Source organism: Nanorana parkeri, unplaced genomic scaffold, assembly GCF_000935625.1.
Source record: "Nanorana parkeri isolate BGI_ZX_2015 unplaced genomic scaffold, ASM93562v1 scaffold768, whole genome shotgun sequence".
NCBI lineage: Eukaryota > Metazoa > Chordata > Amphibia > Anura > Dicroglossidae > Nanorana > Nanorana parkeri.
In genome coordinates, this window is record NW_017307036.1 from 750,107 (window position 1) to 757,147 (window position 7,041).

Here is a 7,041-nt window from a genome sequence, read left to right on the forward strand (position 1 = left end):
CACAGTGCTAGCGGTAAAACATCTACAGGAGGCAAGACTACAGGTTTTCTCCAAACATGTCGAGCTTTAAAATGGAACGCACCCGGGAAATTGCAAAAAAAGCTACCATACCCAAAACTGACCGTAGGCGACGCTTTAAAAGCTTTTAACCGCTCATCAATTTAGTGTCATCAGTGATCGATGGCCCTACAATTATTGCACTCGCTCCGACGTTCGTGGCGATATGTAACATGTGCCGCGTAAAGGGCGCAATCGTAGTTTTCGCACGTATGCGCACCCAACGCATGTTTGCACACGTGTATGTATGGGTGGGGACTTTTTAAAAAAAAAAGTGTTTTTGTATTCTTTTTCATGCGTAACTAATTTTTTTTTTTTGCAACTTAAACTTTATTGTTATCACATAGGGGTCTAAGAAGCCACCCTATGTGATAGCAAAGAGATGCGACAGGTCCTCTTTAACCCCTTCATGACTGAGGCCCTTTTTTCAATTTTTGCACATCAGGAGTCTCCAAGACCCCTTATGTTTCCTAGGGACCCCCAAAGAAGCTGATGAAGCAGAGATCTGTTTCATCAGATTCTCTCCAGCTTTTAAAGCTGGAGAGTGACACAAGAATGCGAAAGTGATGTAATGTACATCAATTCCGCATTCTGACACCGGAGAGGGGATCGGAGGGAGATCGTGTAGCAATCTCCCTCTGATCCCGTCAGGGAGCCCCCATGCTGGTCCCGGGCTCGCACCGGGCACAGCGGAGCCCGGGACCAACGGGAAGGGGGGCCAATCCGATCGGCACCCCATACAAGCGATCCGCCGGCTCTGTAGCCGGCGGATCGCTTGAATGTAAACAGGCATCGCTGCCAGTTTTTGCATTTTGGTAGTTTCCTGCTCGCCGCAAGTGGGCGGGGCTAACAGGACGTGTATATACACGGCCTGTTACATCCAGGAAGCTCCCGGCCGGCCATTCTCTTACAACGGCCGGCCGGGAGGCGGTTAATATAGGACAAAGGAGCCAGCCAGACTAAGCCAGGGATAGCCAAACTGAAGCCCTCCAGCTGTGGTGAAACTACAAATCCCATCATCTCTTTGCCTCTGGAAGTCATGCTTACAGCTGTCAGAATCTTGCTGTGTCTTTTGGGACTTTTAGTTCCACACCAGCTGGAGGGCCAAAGTTTGGCTATCACTGCTCTAAGCCAACAACAACTTTCAGGAGGCCACAAAACACATAGACATCAGCAGCTGAAAATTCTTGACCCCTGGGCATTGTGGTGGACATCATTCCTGAGCAGTCAAGAGACCATATTGAAATATTATATTTCCTTGGATAGCAGAATGAAAACATGCAGCAGTGCCATATGTGCTTGCTACAGCATTCACTAAAGCTGTCCATACACACTGCGTTCTTTCCTGTTCAGCCCCATGGGCTCAGAGAGTAAAAACACACAATTCCCCCCATTCAGCATGAATGAAGAAAACACAGCCTTTCATAAGAGCAGTCTGTCAGCTTTTCAGGCATATCGGAAGCAATGTAAAGCTGGCCATACACCAAGCTTCAGTATCTTGCTAGTCGGCCCCACTGGCTGTCAAAACACCTGAGCAATGCCTACATCCAATCAGATTGTTCAGGTATTTTGAGAGCCAGCGGGGCCGACTAGCAAGATACTGAAGCTTGGCCCAGTGGGAGATTCCTCCATCCACACAGTTTAGTGTAGATGGAGGAATCTGTTGCACTTTTTCCATCTGACCATAGAAAATCTGCAGATAATTGTAAGGTGTATGGCCAACTTAAGTCTATGGGCAGCTGGATCTAAATGGACGTGCATCTGTTTACATCCGATTAACCCCGACTCCAGCAAGGTCTGGAAAAACAAACAGAACAGAGTTGCATTTCGATGGACCTGACTGTGGTAGAATGGGGGTTATTCCGATGTAAACAGACACGTCAGCTTATATGGGACTACTGATAGACCAACCAACAAGGGTCCGATAATTTCATTTTTTTTGCTCCATTGTAAGATGGAGGATCCGCACAGATTCCCTGCTGATTGGAACGGAAGGTGTACATGTGAAAGGGGCCTCACTGTTCAGCCAACAATCTTTGGACCAACTCCTTCCACAAAAGTCAAATGGAAAAAAAAAAAAAGATGACTTTTGTTGAATGGAGGGGAGCCAACGGGGCCACACATTCAGCCTGACTCGGCCATTGTATGGCCAGCTGTACAGCCAGAAGAAATAGACCATTAGTAACATCCAGTGGCGTAACAATCGCCATAGTGACCCAAGCGGCCGCTACGGGGCCTGGGGCACAGTGGGGCCTGGGCCAGATGCCGAGTGGACCGCCTGGGTCGCTATGGCATCCTCTGCTGGTGGCTTTCACTGGCGGCTCTGAAGAATAATGCGCTGCTGACCGCAATCTGTTCAGCAGCGCGTTCGTCTCCAGAGCCGCTGCTGAGTCAATGAGAGCCAGCAGCGGCGGTGGAGGAGGCCGGACCCGGCAGTGAAGGAGGAGGCGGGCCCGTGGTCGAGAGCAGGGGAGAAGGCGGGGCTCGGCGACGGAGGAGGCGGGGCCCATCAGCGAGCGTGGAGGATAAGGAGGCGGACAGGTGAGTACGACCAGCCCACCTGAGGGTGACCTTGCAGAGCCCACCATAGAGATTCTATGGTGGGCTCTGCAGGTTCACCCTCAAGTGGGCTGTGTGGGATCTCAAGTGGGCTCTGCAAGGGGTATAACTAGAAATCACAGGGCCCCATATAACATTTTGCTATGAGGCCCTGTGATTTCTAGTTACGCCCCTGGTAACATCATTACCTTTTTTTTTTTTTTTATTCAAAAACGTCTTTATTAATACGTATAAAGTAGACACATAAGGATGGGCAGTCAAACAGAAAAGAATCACGGTCACAATATGACCACATAACATATAACTATACATTGTTGTGCATTGCGTCCAGATCAGCGTGAGAATTACATAACAGTTCAATATCATGTACCGGCACAGGAACTGCTACACTATCTCCAATTATTACATCTGTGTATCAGGTCGATATTCCTCTAAATGGAAGATTATGTGCATCATCCTAGGTAATAGCAATCTGGTCGCAGATCATCGTGTCCGGAGAGTAGGGTGTAAGTTAAACAAAACTTGTAAGTAGCAAACTTAACTATGGTGAACAGAGTCGGTTTCACAGAGATGGAGACCTAGAGGGAAAAGTGAAGGGTAGGAATAGAGGGGAGCATAAGAGAGGAAAGGATGGGGGGGGGTATAGAGGCCGTACATTTAGCAGGGTGACTTCAGGGTCATAGATAGGTTTGAGCTAAGCAGTACCCAGGGGTATGGAGGAAGGATATGTGGACAGAGGCTGGGCTACCCTTCCGACCCGACGACAGGGGAAGACGAGCTCGGGAGCACCCTCGCGGATTCGCATTCAGATTCGTTCCGGGGGGTTGACAGCATTTCCCTTGTGTAGGTATCAGAGTGCTGGAAAGCTAGCCAAGCGTTCCAAGTGGACCTGAATTTCTCCTCCGTGTTGTTAAGGGATGAGGAGAGGTCTTCCATGCGGTATATTTCATCTACTTTCGTCATCCACATACGAAGGGAGGGTGGATTCTTACGTTTCCAGAGGATAGGGATGCAGGCCCGAGCCGCATTCAGCAATGGTAAGGTAAGGGATCGTTTGAGAGAGCAATCCGAAAGGTGTAGCAAGCATGCAGCTGGGTTGTCTTTTAACTGCACCATGGTTAGCTTTTCGATAGTCTCGAGCACCTGACTCCAGAAGGGAGATATCTTCGGACATGTCCAAAAAATGTGAAAAGGGGTCCCCGGGGCCAGGCCGCAACGCCAACACAAGGGTGAGACCTGAGGGAACATGGAATGCAGAAGTGTCGGGACCCTGTACCACTGGGAAACTATCTTATAGCCAAGTTCTTGGGTCTTACAGGCAATTGAGGATTTGTGGGCCATTGAGTATATGCGTTCTTTTTGCGGCTGGGTAAACTTCAGGTCTAGGTCCCTTTCCCATTTGGATAACATCATTACTTTTTAAACTAAAAATACTTGCAGGTAGTATTATTCTGTACTGAATCCATTAACTACACCCATACAGAGAAAACCAAAGTCCAGCAGCTGTGTCAATTCATTCCAGGACTCCACAACCATTATAAAATAAGCACTGTGTAATGCCGAGAAACTAAAACCAAAAAAAGTGGAAGAGTGGAAGCTGCTCACATGAAAAACAAGGAAGTGGCTGTGGAGGGTAATAGGAGCTATATGTGAACACAGGTAACCCAACACCTCTCACCCCACCTCCTAGGACACTCATCTAAAAGAACATAATCATTGTAAGACAACATAGGTGCTTGTGAAAGGCCCTGATTAAAAAAAAAAAAAGACGATTTTCCAGTAAGAACACTCTAGCCAACACAACATTTCCATAGCAATGTAGAGATTACCTTGATGACATAGAACAGTGAGCTGTACCTGCACGGGATGATTTGGTTTTGCCTTGCTGTAGGAAGAGCAGTAAATCACAGCGATTGTAGTGATAATGTGACCATGTCAAGGCTGCTCAAGACACATCCCCCTGTATTGGGCCTGACTGATAGCAAATAATGAGCTTACAAAGCCTCTGTCTGCTGTAATGCTTTCGATGTGACCTTACAATGGAAAAGCAAGAATCAGGGGCTTCAGATTAGCTGCAAATATTCAAATCTTCTGGAAAATTCCTAAAGCACAGCTGCCTGGATTGACAAGCTGCATGATTCTCAGTCCAATCTATACCCACATATTCAGATACAATGGAAATTCTCAGACTGATCTGCTCATCTCAGGTAGGGACACTTTGCGCTCACCATGTAGCCACTTATTTGATGCTAAAACACCGGAACGTGGACAGGGACCGTCTCCAAATATCACTTTAGTTCAGCATGAAAATAGCTTACGAGTCTCTGCCAAAACCCTGGGTCTTAATCATAACCAGTATACACATCCACATAGAAAGTCTTATATACTCCCAGCCTCCAAAGTGGTAGGTGGAGTCATTAACACAAACAAAATGCACCCGAACAGAACATTAAATGCTTCACAAGATCAGCATTTACAATGAAGGTGCACAGACCAGTTGGAATACAGAGGGTTAAACACATGGGGTCCATTCACACCGTGATGAATCAATAAATGATACCCTGTGCCACGTTGATCACCGATAACGGAACTTCCGGTCAGAGGAAGATTTCCTCTAACTTGCAGTGCCGTAGCGGTACATGGAGTCAGCTTCCCCGGGAACCAGGAAGCCGGGTGGTGAGTAATGACAGCCGACTTCTTGCCGATTGGCTCGGAAGCCGGCTTCCCGGCCAATCAACATTGAACTGGCCGAACATGCGGCTTCCCGGCCAATCAGAAAGCCAGGTTAATACTCGCCGCTGAGCTTCCTATGGAGACAACTTCCCGGGCAATCAGGAAGCCAGGTGGCATGTCAGTACCTTCCCGATTGCCCGGGAAGCCGCTCCATGCCAGCGGAAGCACCAGTATCGGCGAGTACCGAAAGCAAAATATCTGTACTCCATACCAAAGAAACAGATTGGAGCATCCCTACTTAAAATCCTACAGCATACAAAACATCAAAACTTTAGTGAATATGCATAGAAGCAAAAATTTAACAATAGAGTAACATATGCTTATGTAAAGTAATGAGCCAGACCTAGAACATGACAAATATAAAGTAAATGGCATTACTGTACTTCACTGGCCCTACAAGGGAAACACCTAAATATACCAGTGGACCCCAAACGCAAACCACTTCAAATATAAAGGATATTATATATATATAGATCTCTCTATCTATCTATCTATATATATCTATATCTATATCTATATCTATATCTATATATATCTATATCTATATCTATATATATATATATATACCGCTGGCTGAGGCCATGGGTTCCCTTGTCCCGCCGCTGTCCAAGAGTCTACGATATGTGACACCATCTCTCTCATTTGCAATAACCCTTTCTACACCATGGATAGTAAAGACTGTCATACTACCCCAATGAACATCACGCAGATGTTTAGATACATTCAAGGGGCATAGCGCATTAGGATTTATTGCATCACAATGGTGAGCCCAATTCACACCCTTAATGGGCACAATGGCACAACCAACATATTGCAAAGAACACTTTGGGGGGAACTTATCAAAGCAATTGCAAAAGTTTTAGCCTCTTTGATCATTTTTTTTTTATGTGCACATCTGTTCAGCCGCTCCTTTTAACATGTGCGCCTGTTTTGACCACGGCCTGCATTATTTTCCCAATTGCGCCTGTTTTGCGAAAGTTCGCAACTGTTTACATCTGCACTGCCTGAAACCAGAGCATCACCTCAACAAAACAATCGCTACTTAAGAAGTCCCCATGTAGTCTTCATGAAGCGACAGTTAAGCTTTTTGCCAGGATTTAGGAGTTTTCTTAATCTCATTTATGAACATTACACTAGCAACATAAATCTGGCGCAAAGTACGTCGAATATATTCTGCGCAAGTTCAAACACTGGCAATTGCTATGATTCCCCCCTTTGTACATGTATTCAAATCTATAACATTGCTGGTGCTGGAAGCGATATAAATGTCCAATCAGATACTCCGCATGGGTCTTCTGAACTTTACAGTACATACATGTATTATGGCCACATATCCGAGAGCCTGTAACCAAGTGTTGCCTTGTATTTGAGTGTACCATCTAGGAGACAGGATAGAGCCCACATTGTAATACAAGCCTGAATTCGAGTCTACTAGCTAACATTGAAACAAAGGAGCCAGAATAGTTAGCAGTGGAGATGAGGGGAATATCTTTTGTCTTGATGTGTGTAGATATGGACAGTGTCCTCCCAATGTTTTTGTCACCTTCCCCTTGTATGCAGTGTGGAAATGTTGTACATAATACAGCAGATCGTACAGGGTGACATACAATCCTTTCACAGGCACAACACCTTTCTTCAGCCCTGCTCCCTGCCTCCCTCCATGCCATGTGCCCTGCCACCTCACAACTCCCC

The 7,041-nt window shown here is 46.3% G+C and overlaps 1 protein-coding gene across 1 annotated transcript in view; it reads right to left on the reverse strand.

Annotated features, from left to right (window-relative positions):
* The window catches only part of FARP1 (FERM, ARH/RhoGEF and pleckstrin domain protein 1), a 166,628-nt gene that overhangs the window by 158,372 nt on the left and 1,215 nt on the right, over positions 1–7,041 (reverse strand). The gene's annotated exons all lie outside the window — the stretch shown is intronic.